Consider the following 20,904-nt stretch of genomic DNA (forward strand, 5'->3'; position numbering starts at 1 on the left):
GGGAGGATTTTGTGGGAATGAATGGGAGTGTTTTATTATATTAAAAGTGTTTGATTGGTTGTTCTTCAAAACCCTATGGGCTGTACTATGTTTGTAAAATGGGCATAAAAGCAGAGTGTTTCATTAAAACTTCAGTTCTTCTTGACCCTCAACACGTAGTCTTGTCTCGTGATTGGAGGGGACAGCTATATTCACACTCGGGATTGCTATACTTTGTATACTCCCCTGAGCTCTAATCACTTAGCTCTTTTAAGAGCTTGTTCCTTATACACTCTTCTGGAGGAGAGGTCTTCCCCACACAGTCCTTGATGACAGAAGCTGATCCAGGGTGGAAGGAAGATGCGAGACTCCAGTTAAGCTGCGGCGGTTGTAGAGTCTGCGGTGGTTGTGGTTTCCGGTGCGGTGCTTGTGGTCCTCGGAGCAAACTAGGAAGCGTCCATCAACGGAAGGTACTCTGTCGGAGTACGGGGAGTTCCGTTACATCATGTATTCCACAAACTGTACGCAAGTACCTCATATCCAACAGTCCACAACTACAACCACCCCTCTCAAATACTTGAATGACTGAGCGTATGGTTTATAAGATTTGAGTCACAGCTATTTGGCACCCTATGGTCTGTGTCACAAACACCCTTGGATCTATAGGCCTGTATGCCTTGGACATTATTTGTTTCTTCTCATGTCTGAAGTGAGTATGCACATGACTTATTGTGTTTAAGTTTAACAGACTCACATACACCGGATGGTTGTGCCTTATAACCTGAACACATCCCAGACACGGGATCAAATTTAGCGCACAATCTCACTCACATACTATCAATGCCGGGCTCCATCGGCCTGTCGGAGAACAGCGGAGGGGGAGCCGGTCCCTTGGCACCGCTGCCCACCCTTGCAAGTGTGCCAAAACCGAGTTCCAATTGGGAGACATACTGGGAAAGCCATGCAAAGGGTCAAAGGTATTATGGACAGCATAGCCAGATAGCTTCTCCAAAGGGATACAACTGTTCACAATAGTGGTTGGAGATAAGAGATCAATATGCATTAATGTTAAATAATGTGAAATAGACCTTCTTCTCCTTTTTTTTTTTTTTTCTCCTCCGGGGAGTGCTTTATATTTAAGAAGAAAGGGGAAAAGGAGAAAAGGATAACACTACAGTAAGATGTTGTTATTACTATTGTATATGGGCTGTGTTAAATGTTATGCATGTTTCCCACTTTCCCCCTGTTTTTTCTTTCTGTATCCCAGTTTGATGCTTCATGGTCATATTATAATGACCGATGTTTTTAACACAACATCTAAATAAAAAAAAGACATTTAAAAAAAAAAAAAAAAATCCACTTGGCCAGCAACCTCCTACCCTCAGTGATAGACTGCCATATTGGCGATATGATATGGGCAGACCACGAACCGACAACAGTTACACTGCTAGTGTCAGGTTTCCACGGTTGGCAGCTCGTGTTGGCCTCGCACCCTTCGCGGAAACCTCGCCTCCTGCCTCGCCGCTAGCGACCGCACACCATTCGTGGCAGTTTCAATTCTCACCTCAGCACTCGTGGCGGCTTTGAATGCCTGCGAGCCGCTCGCAGCTTCCCCTTACCTTCTGCTCTCAGCGGCCCCTGGTGACCGCACGCCGCTCACGGCTGTCTTGGCTCTATTGGACTTTTATGGCCAGCCGACTCGGAGCACAGTGATGATGTCATTAGTCAAAATGGGAGGTACAAGTACCCCCCACATGTAATAATTAACTCTAAATGGAAGTTAGCCAGTCAGAGTTGTCCTAAACCTATATAAACTTACCTTTCCCTTTCCTCTTCGCCCTGTTGTGGTCTTTAATAGCCCAATAGTGTTTTATACTGTGTTTGATTATCTGGTTATCGAACATTGGCTTGTCTCACATTTATTGTGTCTTCTTTGATCCTTGACCTCGGCTTGTCCTTTCGTATTCCATCTCTCTGTTGTCCTTGACCTCGGCTTGTACTCTGACTACTCTCTCTCTGTTTTGCATAGAGAGCCACTCTAAGGACCGGTATTGAAATCCTGTGTGTCTGTGATCTGTCTGCATGTTTAGGTTTCCTGTTTTCTGTGACAGCGAGACAAATTTCATCACAGGGGCAATACACCTTGGAGGTTAAATGCCACTTTACTGCATGAGATCAACTTCAAACAAACTCTAGAGAGGGAGATAACTCTATATTTTGAGGCGAACGATACGCCAGACATACAACACCCGAACATATGTCAAGCTCATAAAGGGGTCATACGGGGACTAGCCATCAGTCGAGCAGCCTTCTTGAACCAAACATCCCAAGAGGATTATACCACACTATTTAAAGATTTACAAGACCAGACGAATGCACAGCTCCTCTTACCAACTGACGCTGGACAGCTCCAGCTTGACCAAACTAATAAAAAACTGAACGACTACTGTTCCACAAAACCAGATATATGCTCCAAAGACTAAAACTAAAACAGTATTCTCAGTGAAACAAAGTGGGGAAAACATTAGCCTCTCTACTATGGCATGCGCAATCCAAAATCTTCAACCCACAGGACATAAACAGCAATATGGCAGATATCTACAACACATTATATAACCTACAAACAGATAAAGGAACACACCAATCCACGGAACAGGAAATACATGCGTTCTTCTCCCAAATTCATCTTCCCTCATTGAACCCCAACACAACGCTAGGCACTTCAAACCCTGATCTCCCTCCAGGGAATCAAACGCACCATCCCCTCGGTTCCCCCTGGGAAATCACCTGGCCCAGATGGTTTCACCAACCTCTATTATAAAAAATGCTGTCAAGTTGTCACGTAATCGTAACAGTGCCGAAACCAGGAAGTGACTACAAGCTGCTGTCATTTTACATTTTATTTCTGCCTGTCAAATTGTGGGTTTATTGCTGGCAAACCCACTACTTTAAAAGTTCCTGGTATTATACCTAATAGAAGGGAGACACCTGTCTTGATGCAGGCTGTGGGATTAAGCCTCTCCAGTGGAGCTAATCAAACCCAGAGCCAGGGGTGATAGGGCTCTGTTAAGTGTGTTTTTGCCACCAGGCACTCTTACATTTTCTTTTGAGTATTTTCCAGATAGTCGGCACTATCTATTTTTATTATTCTTTTCAGATTGTATATTAAGAATACTGTATTCACTGCAGTTGATAGCGTGCTCCTTTTTTGGTATTTATTTGATCCATACAGACAACCTACACACCTTTGATCACTTGCCAACACTATACGACCTACCTAATACAATGAACTTCTCATACTTGCAGATCAAATCATGGTTTAGCAAACACAACTCCCTTGAAGCTAACCCCACACAGGGATAGCAATTGTCGGATTTAGAAAAACTATGCATACAACAAAAGGCACACACAAAAATATATAATTACACAATCAGGAACCTAAGTACTAAACAGCCCTCGTTCATCGAAGCTTGAGAATCGGATTTCCAAAAAACGCTAGATGATACACAATGGTCTAGAATAGTTTTAGCAAACAAAAAATTTACTTCATGCACATCACACATAGAACTGTCCAGGGAACTTCTGTACCGCTGGTACCTCGTACCTACCAGATTGAAACACATAGCCCCCACAACATCAAGAATATGCTGGAGATGCCTAATACATCCAGGCACCATGTAACACATATGGCGGATGTGCCCTATGATCAGACTCTTCTGGGAAAAGGTCTCACAACTAATCTCGAACACCACACAGGTGACATTAAACAATATAGTTATTACAACTCCTACCATCGAACATACCAAAATCCAAGCAATACTTGATTTACCACATACTTATAGCAGCACTAAACACTATAAGTTCAGCTTGGTTGAAACCACCACTCCCCAAATCACAACTTGCACCAAAATTGTCGACACCTCCAAAAGATAAGAAATCATGTCCAGAAAAGCAAGACCACCACAGAAATTCTGGAAAGAAGCATTGGACCTCTGGGACATGCATGCAGCAACCAACACAGCAAAACAAGCAACTGGCCCAAAGAAAAATCCCCAAATAAACGTGCAAGACAACCAAGTACATACTTTCATAAATGCAAATGCCATAGTGATACATAGTAATGTCGCAAACATAACATTTTCAGTTTGCGAACCGCGAACGCGAATTTCTGAAAAAGTTCGCGAACCGGGCGAACCGCCATAGACTTCAATAGGCAGGCGAATTTTAAAACCCACTGGGACTCTTTCTGGCCACAATAGTGATTAAAGGGGGGGGGGAGACCTACTCTCCTTCCCCCCCGGACCCCACCCCTGGGCGGTGGGTGGGGGCCATAAAGATAATGAAGGGGGGACCTACTGTCCTCCCCCCCAGGCCCCAACCCCTGTGCGGTGGGTGGGGGCCATAAAGATAATGAGGGGGGGACCTACTGTCCTCCCCCCAGGCCCCCACCCCTGTGCGGCGGGTGGGGGCCATAACGATAATGAGGGGGGGGACCTACTGTCCTCCCCCCAAGCCCCCACCCCTGTGAGGCGGGTGGGGTCCATAATGATAATGAGGGGGGGGACCTACTGTCCTCCACCCCCGGCACCCACCCCTGGACAGCGGGTGGGGGCCATAAAGATAATGAGGGGGGACCTACTGTCCTCCCCCTCTCCGGCCCCCACCCCTGGGCGGCGGGTGGGGGCCATAAAGATAATGAGGGGGGGACCTACTGTCCTCCCCCTCTCCGGCCCACACCCCTGGGCGGCGGGTGGGGGCCATAATGAGAAGGGGGGACCTACTGTTCTCCCCCCCCCAGCCCCCACCCCTGGGCGGCGGGTGGTGGCCATAAAGATAATGAGGGGGGGACCTACTGTCCTCCCCCTCTCCGGCCCCCACCCCAGTTCTTTGGAATTTTCCCACGCTGTGTAAAATGACAAAGAGCACTCTGATTGGCTTAAACCAAGGGAATATTCACTAAATGCAAAACATTGTTATATAGGGGAATATTCACTAAATGCAAAACATTGTTATATAGGGGAATATTCACTAAATGCCAAACATTGTTATATAGGGGAATATTCACTAAACGCAAAACATTGTTATATAGGGGAATATTCACTAAATGCCAAACATTGTTATACAGGGGAATATTCACTAAATACCAAACATTGTTATATAAGGGAATATTCACTAAATGCAAAACATTGCTATACAGGGGAATATTCACTAAATGCCAAACATTGTTATACAGGGGAATATTCACTAAATGCAAAACATTGTTTATAGGGGAATATTCACTAAATGCCAAACATTGTTATATTCCCGTATATAACAATGTTTGGCATTTAGTGAATATTCCCCTATATAACAATGTTTGGCATTTAGTGAATATTCCCCTATGTAACAATGTCTGGCATTTAGTGAATATTCCCCTATATAACAATGTTTGGCATTTAGCGAATATTCCCCTATATAACAATGTTTGGCATTTAGTGAATATTCCCCTATATACCAATGTTTGGCATCTAGTGAATATTTCCCTATATACCAATGTTTTGCATTTAGAATAAAAAAAAATAAAATAAAATAAAATGATTGCAGCTTCCGAATGAATCGAAATTGTATGCTGTCCAGTAGGTGGGAGGGTCTGCTAGGGAGGGTCTGCTGCTGATTGGCTGTAATGTGTCTGCTGACTGGGTCAAAGTTTACTCAATGATGACGAATAGGGGGCGGACTGAACATCGCATGTGTTCGCCCACGGCGGCGAACGCGAACATGCTATGTTCGCCAGGAACTATTCGCCAGCGAATAGTTCGGGACCTCACTAGTGATACACTGATATGCCCTGAGAATCCAGGAAGTCTTGTCTGAAACCTTATACAGACCCATAAAGAATTAGAAGATCGGTTCTATAAAACATACTTGAATATGATCATGTTACAAGCAATGAGTAGCATAAGACGCCACCGTCCCCCCCTCTCCTACCATCCCAACTCACCTGTTGTTAACCCCCCAACCCTCCCTTTTTAAAATTACATATAAAACAGTACACAATGCCCTATGTATTTAAATGACTGTAATGTGTTATATATTCCCAATACCTGCTTGGAATGGAAGCAAGGTGTCCATTGTACAATACATATGCCAATAACACAGAAAACTGTACATATCGACAAATGCTTTGAAATGACCTCATCACTGAAATGTATAACCTGTCATTGTGCACTGTGTACTGAATAAAATGTTGAAATAAGAAAAAGAAGAAAACAATAGTAGCTTAAATACTAAAATGTAGGATTTGCTGTTTTTTTTCTGTTCTGTGCCATAATGCCATAAGTGCCTCGACCCCTACCTCCAACTTCTTATAAAAAATCTACTTGAGGATGAACCTGTTTCATTCTTGATATTTCAGAGCATTAAAACTTCAATTTTACATATGTACATAAAATCAGATATGGCACTCGGGAATTAAAAGTAAACCAACATTAAAATGTGTTTGACATAAGCATACAAATTGCATGAAAAATTATTAAAAGTTTAGTGCTGCCTATTCTGAGAAGTCTTGGCATTCTGACAAGCATTCCTAATCTGTCCAAAAGTGTACCTATAAAGGCTTTAGCCTTAAAATTTTACAAAATCTGACAATATGCATAAGTCTGTACAGATATGCATTTAAAATGTGGCTGTAGTATTAAAGTGGAGAAGATCAAATAAACATAATTTCTAATTCCTCCAAGTGTAAAGCTGCTAAGATAGAGAAAGTGCAGTTAACAGAACACGACAATGTCAGCAATGCAAACGTTTATTGCTGACACTATAGTTAACACTAGTTAACTATAACACTATAGATAACACTAGTTAAACCCTGATAATTACTTACCTTTATTACAGCACGTGCCAAATTGGTCATGGCTGGCTTCGCCTCCTTGGCTGAGATCATCAAATTTGATGATCTCAGCCAATCCAATGCTTTCCCATAGGAACGCATTGGGAGGTTATTGCGCATGCACAAGTCAGCATCTCCTCATAGAGATACATTTAATCAGTAAATCTCTATGGGGAGCATTCAGCCTCTCCATGCAATCTGGGGAGAAGTCAGTGTTGCACACTGTGCACCATTAACCTAGGAAGCACCTCTAGTGTCTGTCCAGTGTGTCACTAGGCAGTAATGTAAACACTGCCTTTTCTTACATTACAAAAACCGGCAAGGAGGGACAGGCTGTAGGCACTAAAACAGCTACATAAAGCTTTAGTTGTACTGGTGACTATAGTGTCCCTTTAAATATACATTTGCCTTGGTGATACTAAAGTAAAGTATTGCACCTCTTTACATAAGAGGTTTGATTATATTGGTTAATTATATTGGTATTAAAGGAACACTATAGGGTCAGGAACACAAACATGTATTCCTGACCCAATAGTTTTAAAGAACAATCACCAGCTCAAAACTATGTTTTTTAATATATCAATCCTTTCATCAAGTTTTGAAAGTAAATATATATATATATTTTTTAAACTAAGTGTATGTAAAAAAAAAAAAAAAAATAGAAATACTCTTCTCTACCTTAAAGGGACACTATAGGCACCCAGAGCACTTCAGCTCATTGAAGTGGTTTGGGTGCACTGTGCCAGGTCCCTTATAATAATTACCTGCTAGGATTAACTCCACCTTTAGTGGCTGTCTACCAGACAGTCACTAGAGGGACTTCGCCTAACTGACAATGGACGTCCTCCCGCTATGCATGGGAACATCCAGCGTCACCCAAAACCTTAAAATTCTAATGCTAGGGTGGCCATTGCCGCGCATATGCATTAGATCTCCCGGCGGGGGAGAAGAGAAGGCGGACCTGAGCCAGCACTGAGGGACATCGGCACTGGGCCCAGGTACATGACAGAAAGGGATTTAAACCCCTTCTGCACCTAGGAAGGGGCCCTTGACGGTGGGGGAAGCTATAGTGCCTGGAAAATTAGTTTGTTTTCCTGGCACTATAGTTTCCCTTTAACATACAACAAGATCCTTCAGCCATGTCAGACACTATTTGAAAACTGACTCTGAGGCCTCTGATGTCTTTTCTGCTTCACTACCTGCACTAAAGGGAGAGACTGTAGAGACTAATTGTTGCTTTTCAAACACATTCAAAATATCTAATTAAAATACAATCTATTTCCTTTCAAAATGATGTAAAAATTATGTAAAATGATTTTTATATTAAAAATAGGTTTGAGGTGACACTTGTTTAAAGATGACAACATTTGCCCATTTTCCCCTTTGGCAGGAAATGTCATTTTATATTTACACTTATAAAATAAAATAAGGTTAAGATCTGCTCCGCTCTGCCACTTGTATATTGTGACTTTGTGTTAGACCTCTATTTATATCTTGCATTTCTCTGAGCATAAATCTAAAAAACCAGTAGTTTTGCTTTATGTTGGTTTGGAAGTTAAGTAGTTAAAGAACTGTTTTTTTTTGCAGGTTAGAGGGCATGCAATTTTTGAATAACATTGTGAAAATAATCTTTTAAATTGCTGTCTCAAAATCAATTCAGAGCAAAATGAAATGATACATATCACAATTTTAATGGCTGTCCAATGATCTTTGTGACATAAGGGTACAATTACATTACAGCTGGTACCATTTTCTAGTGATTAGCCTTTACTGACTAGATCTCTGCTGTGCTAGCAACATCAACTCTTTAATGTGAAATAAAATATATTTTTTGCAAAAAAATAAAGCACAAAATAACAATAATCTGAGAAGAAAATTATATAAAAGTGTCTATTTCAATATACAAAAAGTGCTCATTCTAAAACTGTATTGTATGTGCGTAAATTATTATCCTAACATATCAGTTATTGTAATTAAGATTGTTCTGTTCACACAGAGACCAGTTTAATTATACTCAACAGAGCATACACACTGTGTTGTGCTAACATTTATATTTTAACGGCTAAGCAATTTTAAGATTTTATGGACTTAATGGTGCTCTCTACCATTTATGTCCACACTCAGCAGCCCACTTCCCTTTAACCCTTTCACCAGTGAGATCATTTTGTTAAAAATAATAATGTATTTGATTTACATGCAATGAGTAGCTATACCAATGCAGCAACCAGGTATAAAGAATTCTGTTTATGCATAGAATCATTTAAATTTACAATAGTATTATAAACTATCAACATCCTTTGGAGAAATTGTTAATTTTATTTATCACACTGAAAGGCCACCGAAGCCCCCAGGCCAACGACAAATATATTTACAAAGTGGATATATCCTTAGGTGGGGATTGTACCACCCTATGACTGAAGATTTGGAGCTTTAATTAAAAGCTCTTTGATAGTGAGTGCATTTCCTACCTCTAATTATTTAGCACATATTCACTTTATTTTTGCATTTTTACACTATTGGATCCTATTTTGTAATTTCATATACCTTACTGAGAGTCACTGAAGTTACCAAGCCACTGTTCATATCTATTAGTGTGGATTATCTGTCACTCAGAGGAGGACAAATCCAACAGCACAGAAAATAGGTATGGGCAATCTTTTAAGAGTTAGGAAGATGGCAAACATTTTAACATCTTTTTTTAGTTTGTCTTTCTCTAATGGTGGCATCGGGGGAAGCATTTCACTTGGTTCATTTTTCAAAATTTATATTATGAAAAACTCTAAGGTTATGAATTTCATAAATTAAAGGGATACTATAGTCACCTGAACAACTTTAGCTTAATGAAGCAGTTTTGGTGTATAGAACATGCCCCTGCAGCCTCACTGCTCAATCCTCTGCCATTTAGGAGTTAAATCCCTTTGTTTATGAACCCTAGTCAAACCTCCCTGTATGTGACTTGCACAGCCTTCCATAAACACTTCCTGTAAAGAGAGCCCTATTTAGGCTTTCTTTATTGCAAGTTCTGTTTAATTAAGATTTTCTTATGCCCTGCCATGTTAATAGCTTGCTAGACCCTGCAAGAGCCTCCTGTATGTGATTAAAGTTCAATTTAGAGATTGAGATACAATTATTTAAGGTAAATTACATCTGTTTGAAAGTGAAACCAGTTTTTATTTTTCATGCAGGCTCTGTCAATCATAGCCAGGGGAGGTGTGGCTAGGGCTGCATAAACAGAAACAAAATGATTTAACTCCTAAATGACAGTGAATTGAGCAGTGAAATTGCAGGGGAATGATCTATACACTAAAACTGCTTTATTTAGCTAAAATAATTTAGGTGACTATAGTGTTCCTTTAAGAAGACTGATGAAAGATTGGAAAGGAAGAGACTTTAATAAAAATAGATAGGAAAGAAATTAGTTGGATTTTATGAGACTAAATACCATGATATACATGGATGGAACAATAATTTTGAAATATATTATTTTCTATAAAATAAATATAATTGCATATTTGTATTCTTTACATTTGTACTCATGTTTACGTTTCCAAAAATAAGTTTCTGTTTGAGAGGATAATAAAAGTAGCTGGAAATATGTTTAGGCACCACTAGTATGTAGTTTTATAGAAACATAGAATGTGGTGGCAAAACTACTCTTTTGGTTGTGGTGGGGAGATTACAAATAAATATGATAATGGCTAAGTAATATTTTAGTTACTTTTTACACAATTAAAAATTTGAATAAGCAAAAAAAAAAAAAGTTCTAGTGTATAAATGTGGTGATGAAATGTAAAAAGATTGTAAATTGAGAATATAAGAACAAACTGTATATGTTAATTTTTAATGGCATTATTAACATTTTCCAAATTTTCCACGCCGGCCTGGCCAATTTGCATCTCCTCATAGGGGAAAAGTTCAGTGTCTCCATACAGAGAGTGGAGACACTGAATTTCCGTTCTGCACACTGTGGTGGAGGTGTTCATAGGCTGTAATGTAAACACTGCCTTTTCTCGGAAAAGACAGTGTTTATTGGAAAAATCCTGCAGGGACAAACATACTATACTCACCAGAACAACTACATTAAGCTGCAGTTGTTCTGGTGACTATAGTGTCCCTTGCAGTTTAAAAAAAAACAAATATCATAAAATAAAACAAGGTAATTGCCTTTTATCCATATTAAGACTGGAACTGGCTAATTTAAAAGCCATAATTTAAAGAGAATAAAAAATATATATTTTAACAGACAAGGAGCGACATACACATACTATTTTACTGACATTATACATTTTTAGTGGTATTATTTTAAATCTGTTTTTGGGGTATTAAAAACCATAAATGGAAAATATATTCAACTATATGCACTGGAAAATGTTTAAATATTTATATATTAAAATAAATATGAACTTAATGTCATGACAGGTTCACTTTAACTGAAATCCCGCCATAGGCACTACTTATATTGATTATATTATCAAAGTGATAAATTATATATTCCACATAAAGTATTTAGACATGAACAATATTTAGTAGTATCCTTCATATCCTCAGCTGTATGGATGTTAGAGTATTCTAACACCCACCTTCTGTGCCGCCTACACTCTGCTTTGATTGACTAAGCTTTTTGCTACAATCCCCCTCTATGGCACTGACATGGTAGCTTCATTGCTGGTACATCACTGTCTGAACAGAGAGATACCTCTCACTCTGTTTCTATATTCTCAGTCCAGCATCAGGAGCACTGACTAGGGAGTAACCATGGCAAACAAAGAGCACACACTGTAATCCACCTGTAGTTCACCTGCTCCCCCTGTCAGTTCTTTAGCATAGAGGTATATGTTGACTCTGTGCTGAAAATTGATTGACGGTTTGGGGAAGGACTATTTTTCAATATGCTTTTGTTCCAAGTTGTACATTTTCTAGTAATTTTGCTAATCACCCCACTACAACCCCTGTCACTCCACTATACACACTATCCTCAGATGCTGCACCATGGGCATTTATGGGTGCACTTTCCCCCTTGGCCAAAAGTTTACAGTCAACCACTGTCTCTGCCCCGATCACATGCCTAGCCACCCACCTAAAATTAAAGTGTCCTCCTTTGTCCATTTGAAAATTTGGGAGATATGTACCAGTAATGTGTGCAACAATAGTTATCTTTCCTCTGAAAGTAAAATGCATTTGAAATATAGAAAATCATTGATTACATTTTTTTTTAAATCTTTATTTTTGCTGTGCATAACAACATGTTCAAATTTGCAATACCATGGCAATAAATTCAATGGTTAAACACAATAAAACATAGGGATTGGTTGCACAATATGTTGAAAAATAACATCGAGTTGGTCCCATAGACGTGTGTCAGTGGTGCTCTACTGCTTGTGTAGCCTTTGTGTCAGTCGAGCCGTTCTCTGTTCAACTAGGCGGCTGGTGTGAGTAGGGCCTGTCCTGTGCAGATTCCAGTCTAGGTTACGTCTAAGGAACACTGCTGTTGTTGTTGTCTGAATTAACTATGTGTGGGTTATCTTCAGGTCAGTATTACAAGGCGGTTACATCGGTCTGGTTTCTTTCTGTGTCTCATGACCTATCTGCGGGTCCCCTTACCTATGGGGTGACGGGGGGGGGGGGGATTGCAGGGTAAGATTGGTCTTCCACGATTTTAGCAGCACCTGAAACGGGTTATGAGGCCGTACATTGAATGGGATGTGGGGCTCCTGGGTAAAGGAGTAGGTGTGTGTTCCTCTACGGTCAGTCTAGTGTGGCCTATTAGGATTCGGGTTCACTTCCGGTGCTAACCATCTATGCACCGTAGGTAAGATTGCAATGCCTCCTTTACTATATAAAGGAGGGGAGTGGTGTGGTGAGGCGTTGTGTAACTCTACGAGAAGTCCTAACCAAAATTGCATCTCGGAAGATAGAAATGCAGTCGTTGATAACCCTTGGTACATTAAAGTCAACATTGGCGTGAAACCATTAGAGTGTGGAACATCACAATAAACATCTTATAGTCCAGGTTAGACATATATCAAATATCGTCCACCACAGTCCCAAGTTTTGTACAGACCAGGGTGGCCCGAAAATACAAGGAGAAAGAGTTAGACAACCTCTTAGTAGGCCGGGGTGCGTGGTAGCAATCAGGTGTCAGTGGGTTTAAAGTCCCGGTCAAACACATAACTGGTATTGTCCGCCAGAGTCCTGAGTTTTGCGTGGGCTGGGGTGGCCCAGAGTGATAAGGAGAAAACATTGAAACTGCAACTTAAGAGGGCGGAGTGTATGTCGGCAATTAGGTGTCAGTGTCCTGTCGGTTCCTGGGTTTGAAGGGGGTGATGTTACTCACGTCCCAATCAGCAGTGGTGGACAGGTCAGCTTGCGTTGCTGGGATTTCCAGTGTCCTTAGGAAAGCTGCACAGTCCGATGGGCTTGAGGCCTTGTAGTGTGTCTTGTTTTTGATCACTGTGATAGCTCTGGGGTAGAACCATCGGTACGCCAGTCCAGCATTTTGAAGGGCTTTGGTGATTGGTTGCATAGATTTTCTCCACAGTAACCTCTGCAGAGGTCCTGGAAAAAGGTGAGTGTATATGATTCAAATTGTAGAGGCGTTTTTCCCCTCAGGGCTGTGAAGATCTTTTGTTTGTCTGCATGGGACTTACAGCATAATATGATATCTCGAGTTGAGGTGGTGGGCGCTTGAGGGGATTTGGCGATGCGGTAGACTCCTTCAAAGGAGAATAGCTTGGTTGATGGTGCCGGTAGTAGGAAGGCGATCAGGCGCCGGACATAGTGTGGAAGTTCCTCCAGGGGAAGTGTGTCCGCAACCCCCCTTATCTTGATATTTTTGCTCCTACTTCTGTCCTCTAATTGCTCCATTCTGCTCGACAGATGTGAGTAAGAGGAGCTGAGGTGGTGGACGGTGTCTCCCAGGTTGTCCATGTCCTGTTTCAGTGAGGTTATGCCAGCCTCTGAGGTGTGGAGCCTGGTGGTCACCAGTTGCATCTCATTTTTCCCTGCAGCAATGTCTGTTGTGAAGAGTTTCTGCATGTGTAGGAACAGGTTATATATGTCCCCCTTTGTGGACGGAGCGTCACTGTCCTTCGACAGCAGGGACCCTAGGTCTGGGATGGGGTCCTCCATTGGAGTGTGTTGGAGCACCGTGTCTTTTGTGCACGGTGCCGTGGCTAGCATTTGCCCGATGTCTTGGCCTTCTCTACCCACCGGTTGGCTTAGCCTTGGGTTTTTCCGACCCATTGCGTCGTCGGGGGATGCCCCAATTATGTGCTTGGCAAACGAGGCTTGTTGCCTCGAAGCTGCAGTCTCGAGTGAGCCGTCGGGCTCCCACGTGGTAGGCCCGAGATCCTCGGCGCCGGGTATTGGAGGTCGCCGGGAACAAAAAGGGCATCTGCGTGTTCAGTGAGTCCTCCCGAGTGTAGCCCCGGGTTTGTTGTGTATGTGTGGCGGCTTTCTCTCGTTATAATTGAGGGTTTTGTCGATGAGTTGGTCGGAGCCGTGCTGAGTAGCGTCCGTCTCCGTGTGCTGCTTAGCTCCGCCCCGATTACATTTTATTTATAACTGAAATTATACTTTTTCAATGATTCAAACTGGAAAAACTAAAATTAAAAGATTTGAACTTTGCCTTCAAACTCCAAGACTATATTCAGCATCAAGTATGACTTTAAAATATTTAAAGTACATAGTACAATAGATAAAAATGTACAATATTTACAGAGAAGGTGAGAAAAAAACATTATTACTACCATGTATGTTTTATAAATAATATGATATTCTAGATCTAGTAGAAACTGTATAAATAATATACAGAGAATAGTTATTATTATTATTTCCATTTATAAAGCGCCAACAGATTCTGTTTTAACGCTTTACAATATTATGAGAGAGGGGATTTAACTATAAATAGGACAATTACAAGAAAACTTACAGGAACGATAGGTTGAAGAGGACCCTGCTCAAACAAGCTTACAGTCTATAGGAGGTGGGGTATAAAACACATTAGAACACATTAGGACCCGACCGGCTACCTCTGCTAATTCCCTTCCTTCAGCCACACAGGAACCACTCTAGAGTATACAGAGACCCATTTTCCCCCCAGTAACTGGACAAGATCGATTTCTGGAGGTACAACACAATTTTATTGGCCACAAACAGCTTTTATGCATACCCCCATGCAAGGGTTCTCACACTCAACCATACAGGGTCACATCCCAGGATCCTCCCCCTCCCTAGGGCCCTAGCGTGGGAAGAGGACTCTGCTCCCTTTGTTCCCAAAGCCCGTCACCAAAACACAGGGTTTCCCACTCCAGACGCCAGGGGTCTTCTTCCCAGGAGCCTCTGTGCTTGGGAGTCCAGATGCGGGAAAAAGTGACTGACCCTTTGTCTCCCAGGCACGGAAAAGCCTGCCCGCAGGAAAAGAGCTAGTCTCTTTGTCCCTCTGGCACAGTAAAGCCTGGCAAACAAGCCAGTGCCCCAAAAGTGTCCACATCAATCTCGGGGACCCGCACATAGACTCCTCTTTTGACTAACCTCTGTTTGTGAGGTCCTGGTGTGGAACTCAGACAAGGGAAGTGTCTCCTTTTGGAGTATGAATGCTCCCCCTGGCTGACATTCATCTGTATGATGGCGGCCACACACGGGATAACTCATTAATTACTTCCCTTGCGGTTTCACACCTATGTTGCAAGTGCGAACGTTCTGATTAACTGGAGCAAACTTTCTAATGGAACGCTTGGGAGGTCCTCATTCGGGGAGCAAACGGGCAGAGAAACAACCCATGAACGCTCCCCCTGGTTGGCGTTCGTCTAACGAAAGGGCGGCCACCCAGGGCAGCGCTCATTGATTGTTTCCCTGTGGTTTGCGGTTTGCCACTTATGTTGCGAGGTGAGAACATTCTAACCTAGCATTCTAAATTAGATATCGGGGTGGTCCCCATTCAGGAGGGGAATGGATTCCCTTTGTGGAAGCACTCCCGAACGGGGAGCAGGCACAATACATGAAAACATGGGTAAATACACATAATATAAAAAGGAATCCATTCTGCCACATTTATTTTGTGTCAACACAATTTTTTGAACAGTATGGTTGTAAACAATGAAGAAATATAGAAATATAATATGCCTGCTATTTTTAGAACACTATACATCATAAGCTGGCGATTTGAAATGTTAACACCGTTTAATGTTTGCCAGTTTTCATTAACTCTGGAATGCACAATATTATCTTGTCTGTATTTTATGTTCTATTAAATGTCATAGATTAGAGGGAACAATTAGTTTCATCTTTGGTATCAATCAGTCCAGATGGATCTCATTATTTTTCAAGGGGAATTACAAATAGATGTTTTAATGATATTTCACATCACATTAATCTATTCATTAGAATAGCACATTCTCGATAAAAATCTGAAAAAAATAGATGATAAAATAAAACATGTTGCATTAAAATGATACCATTTTATTTTATAATTTTAGGTTGGTTTTTTTTTGCTTCACATTCATGCAAAATGTTCTGAACTGAAGCACTTTTACTGTATCTACAAACAGATTTAAATTCATCCGAGTTTTCATAAATCGTTCAGCATTTAACCAGACTTCAAATCTATGATTGACAGATTATTCCTAATTATATTGCCACAAAGGTGTACTATTATCTTACTATTAAAACTTGTCAGAACATCATGCGACATGTGTCTTGCGTTGAAAGAAATAAACTGTACATCCATAAAATGAAATATAAAGAACTAGCAAAGATTTCTTACATTTAAAGTGGGGGTAAAATAGAGGATGGCATTTAAATGCAGTCCCTTGTAATTCCCTTTGCAGTTTTACAGCAACTGCAGGAAATTAAAGAGGTGTTTGGTGATTCAATTTGGAGTTATTTTAAGACTTTTAAATTGAAAGTTGCTAGTTATTTCTTTAATGAAACTTTCAATAAAGAACTAACTAGCAACTTTCTTAAATGCTTTTAATTAGGAAACGTATCATAGTTTTCATTTCAAGACTGTAATTCGTGACATTAACCTACTGGCTAGGTTGTCCATTTTAGCTCATAGGACAAGTTACATATAAGTTCATCTGAAGTTTGATTTCCTCTGGTACTTGAATGCATTTAAAACGTATAAATTATATAGTATATATATATAGGGATGGGTCGGAAGCAAAACCAATTGTCAGGATTAATGCCTTGGTCAGATTGTAATTCTATTATTCTGACATTAACACTGAAGGAAGTATACTCCTTACTGGGAGTGGAGTTATTCTCCTTCCTTCGACTTAAGTGTTTACTGACAACCAACAAGGTCAATAAGTGTGTTGGGAAACTGGAAGGAGATTTGGAAATATGGGAAAAAATGTGTCTTATGTTGATCCCACACAAAAAGGTCCCTTCTCTGTGTTACAAGTTGGTGAACTTTGTGACGCTTACACAGGAGTAGGGATACATAAAGACATGGCAAACAAATTGTGCCCTGTTATAGCTCCTCCACAGTGGTCAGGAGCATTCCAGGTGCTTTCGGCCTGTGCATTTCACTTAGAGTTAAGCAGGAAAATACTGTGCAGATGGCAGCTGGTCCAAGAAACTTTCCAAATCTTTGGGGGTTCTGATTCATTCCAAAAATGTTCCTTCCATTTTTTCTCCCTGAAGACAGAGCTAAATATGTATAGAAACTTTCATTCCAAATTCTGGTAGCGGCAGTATTTTTGGTGGCCAGGAAGTGGAATATATAATACAGTCCCTACATGGGCAAAACTCCTGGCACAGGTCTCTTTGAACATGCAATATGAGACCATGACCGGTAGCCAAATTTAGTGGAGTAAACTGGCCAGAGAGGCTAGTAAGTTGTGGGACAGATTCCTCTCTACACAGGGTGATGAATGATATAGGCTCTTTGCTGAGAAAATTGAAGAAAATATTGTGTATAGAAATATTAAAAATAAAAATAAAAAAGCTTACAGGTGCAATTATCAAGGTTGGGTTGTGCATTCCTGATAAGGTGAGCAGGCGCACTCCCCAGTGCTCAAAGGATACCTGTGAAGCAAAGTAAGGATGCATTAATATATTGGACACAACATATATACTTACAATCACTGCAGTATTTTTACCCCCTCTTTCTCTTCCCCCCGCATCCCCACTAGTTTCTCATTATTGTTAGTTTGTGCTGTTTCTATTTGTTATATAATGACTTAGGCATCCTTAGGCATACAGCCAAACATTGCTAATAATTAAAATATGAAAAATAGGGTTTTTGTGTATCAGAAAACAACGCACTAGCACTATAAGCAATATATGTGATATAACCAGGTTTTTCCACCAGTACTGAAAGTAGAGCATTAAAAGTTTGCGTTATAATACTTGGTGTTTATAATACTTTATGTTACATAAATTACACTATAATGAAATGCCCTATAATGTATTTCGGTGTACGTATCGTTATATGATTCTTGTTAAAACTGTATTACTGCTATGCATAGTTTACATTTCCATGTATGATCTCTGAGACTCAATAAAAAGTTTTCAAATTAAATAAAAAAGTTAAAATATTATTTACAATTTTCTATATAACTGAAAATGGTAATTTTGGAATAATTTAAACTGGAATAAAAATAGCAAAATAAAAGTAGTGTCTGTGCCCTTCCTTGAGTGTGGAGAAAATCAATGCCCTATCAGCTTCTTCTAACTGCTTCTTTGGAACTAGCAGACATGAAATACTCCATCATGCCGGGCTAAACCACTACAGTGAAATCTATGTATATTTTTTAAAAGGGGCAGCAGTAAATTAAATAGTGTCACACTAGGATGAATAAATGATGCTATCCCTACTACTAAAACTTTTAACAATTGTATATTGGTAACCTAGTCTTTTACTAGAATCAATTCCAAAATGGTAATCTGGTATCCCTACTCAAAGTTGTTTCACTGGCTCTAGTTGTTTAGATACAGCAGCAAGATAAACCTAGTCTCAAACTAGAATCAATGACCCAGGTTATCTTCCACAAAAGCACAGCAAAGGTAAAATACATATTATCACTGCCGCTCTGTTTTCCCCAGTAGCAGTCAAAGTGTCACATAAAAAATCCTGCTTGGAAGTATAGATTGTTTTTTGCTCTTCCATGTTTCACTCTGTTAGTCAGTTGTCACTTGATCTGTGGAAATCATTGCAAACTAGGGCCTCGATCTAATATTTTTGTATAAGCTTTTCAGTTTTATTTTTTTAAAGTATTTTTTTGGATAAACTTTTAAAATGATTTAATAGTTTTAAAAATATCTACATATTTTAATAAATTACTATACTTTTATATATGGTATTTCTTTTATTTAAATAATTTAAAAATATATACATATATTTAAAGTTTATCCAAAACTATTAAATCTTTTGAAAAGCTCACCTAAGAATCTTAAATCAAGATCTTTCCTAAAAGAAAACAAGGGAAAACAAAACAGCCTCTTCTACATTTCACCCCCTTTTTTTATAGTGCCCAGAATTCACACTGAATCAAAAATTAAAAAAAATAACTTGTTGGGTTTGCAGGAGTTGGTTCCAACAAGTTTCTGGTACGAGGCAGCTTGAAAATTGAAACTGCTAGCGAACACCAGATCCCCTGTGTGTAGGATAACCCTGGTCCGTGTTAAGAAAAGAGTACATTTTAATTCAAACAAGTGAGATTTATTAAATGGACATTCCGGGCACCAACATAACTTTAATGCATTCATAGATTTGGCCTCAATAATATGCTCTAATATTTGCATACATAGAAACATAGAAACATAGAAACATAGAATGTGACGGCAGATAAGAACCATTCGGCCCATCTAGTCTGCCCAGTTTTCTAAATACTTTCATTAGTCCCTGGCCTTATCTTATAGTTAGGATAGCCTTATGCCTATCCCACGCATGCTTAAACTCCTTTACTGTGTTAACCTCTACCACTTCAGCTGGAAGGCTATTCCATGCATCCACTACCCTCTCAGTAAAGTAATACTTCCTGATATTATTTTTAAACCTTTGTCCCTCTAATTTAAGACTATGTCCTCTTGTTGTGGTAGTTTTTCTTCTTTTAAATATAGTCTCCTCCTTTACTGTGTTGATTCCCTTTATGTATTTAAATGTTTCTATCATATCCCCCCTGTCTCGTCTTTCCTCCATGCTATACATGTTAAGATCCTTTAACCTTTCCTGGTAAGTTTTATCCTGCAATCCATGAACCAGTTTAGTAGCCCTTCTTTGAACTCTCTCTAAGGTATCAATATCCTTCTGAAGATAGGGTCTCCAGTACTGTGTACAGTACTCCAAGTGAGGTCTCACCAGTGTTCTGTACAATGGCATGAGCACTTCCCTCTTTCTACTGCTAATACCTCTCCCTATACAACCAAGCATTCTGCTAGCATTTCCTGCTGCTCTATTACATTGTCTGCCTACCTTTAAGTCATCAGAAATAATCACCCCTAAATCCCTTTCCTCAGATGTTGAGGTTAGGACTCTATCAAATATTCTGTACTCTGCCCTTGGGTTTTTACGTCCAAGATGCATTATCTTGCACTTATCCACATTAAATGTCAGTTGCCACAACTCTGACCATTTTTCTAGTCTACCTAAATCATTTTCCATTTGGCTTATCCCTCCTGGAACATCAACCCTGTTACATATCTTAGTATCATCCGCAAAAAGACACACCTTACCATCAAGACCTTCTGCAATATCACTAATAAAAATATTAAAGAGAATGGGTCCAAGTACAGATCCCTGAGGTACCCCACTGGTGACAAGCCCAAGCTTCGAATATACTCCATTGACTACAACCCTCTGTTGCCTGTCACTCAGCCACTGCCTTACCCATTCAACAATATTGGAATCCAAACTCAAAGATTGTAGTTTGTTGATAAGCCTTCTATGTGCAACAGTGTCAAAAGCCTTACTGAAATCGAGGTAAGCAATGTCTACTGCACCACCCTGATCTATAATTTTAGTTACCCAATCAAAAAAATCAATAAGATTAGTTTGGCATGATCTCCCTGAAGTAAACCCATGTTGTCTCTGATCTTGAAATCCATGTGTT

This window comes from Pelobates fuscus, chromosome 6 (assembly GCF_036172605.1).
Source record: "Pelobates fuscus isolate aPelFus1 chromosome 6, aPelFus1.pri, whole genome shotgun sequence".
Lineage (NCBI taxonomy): Eukaryota > Metazoa > Chordata > Amphibia > Anura > Pelobatidae > Pelobates > Pelobates fuscus.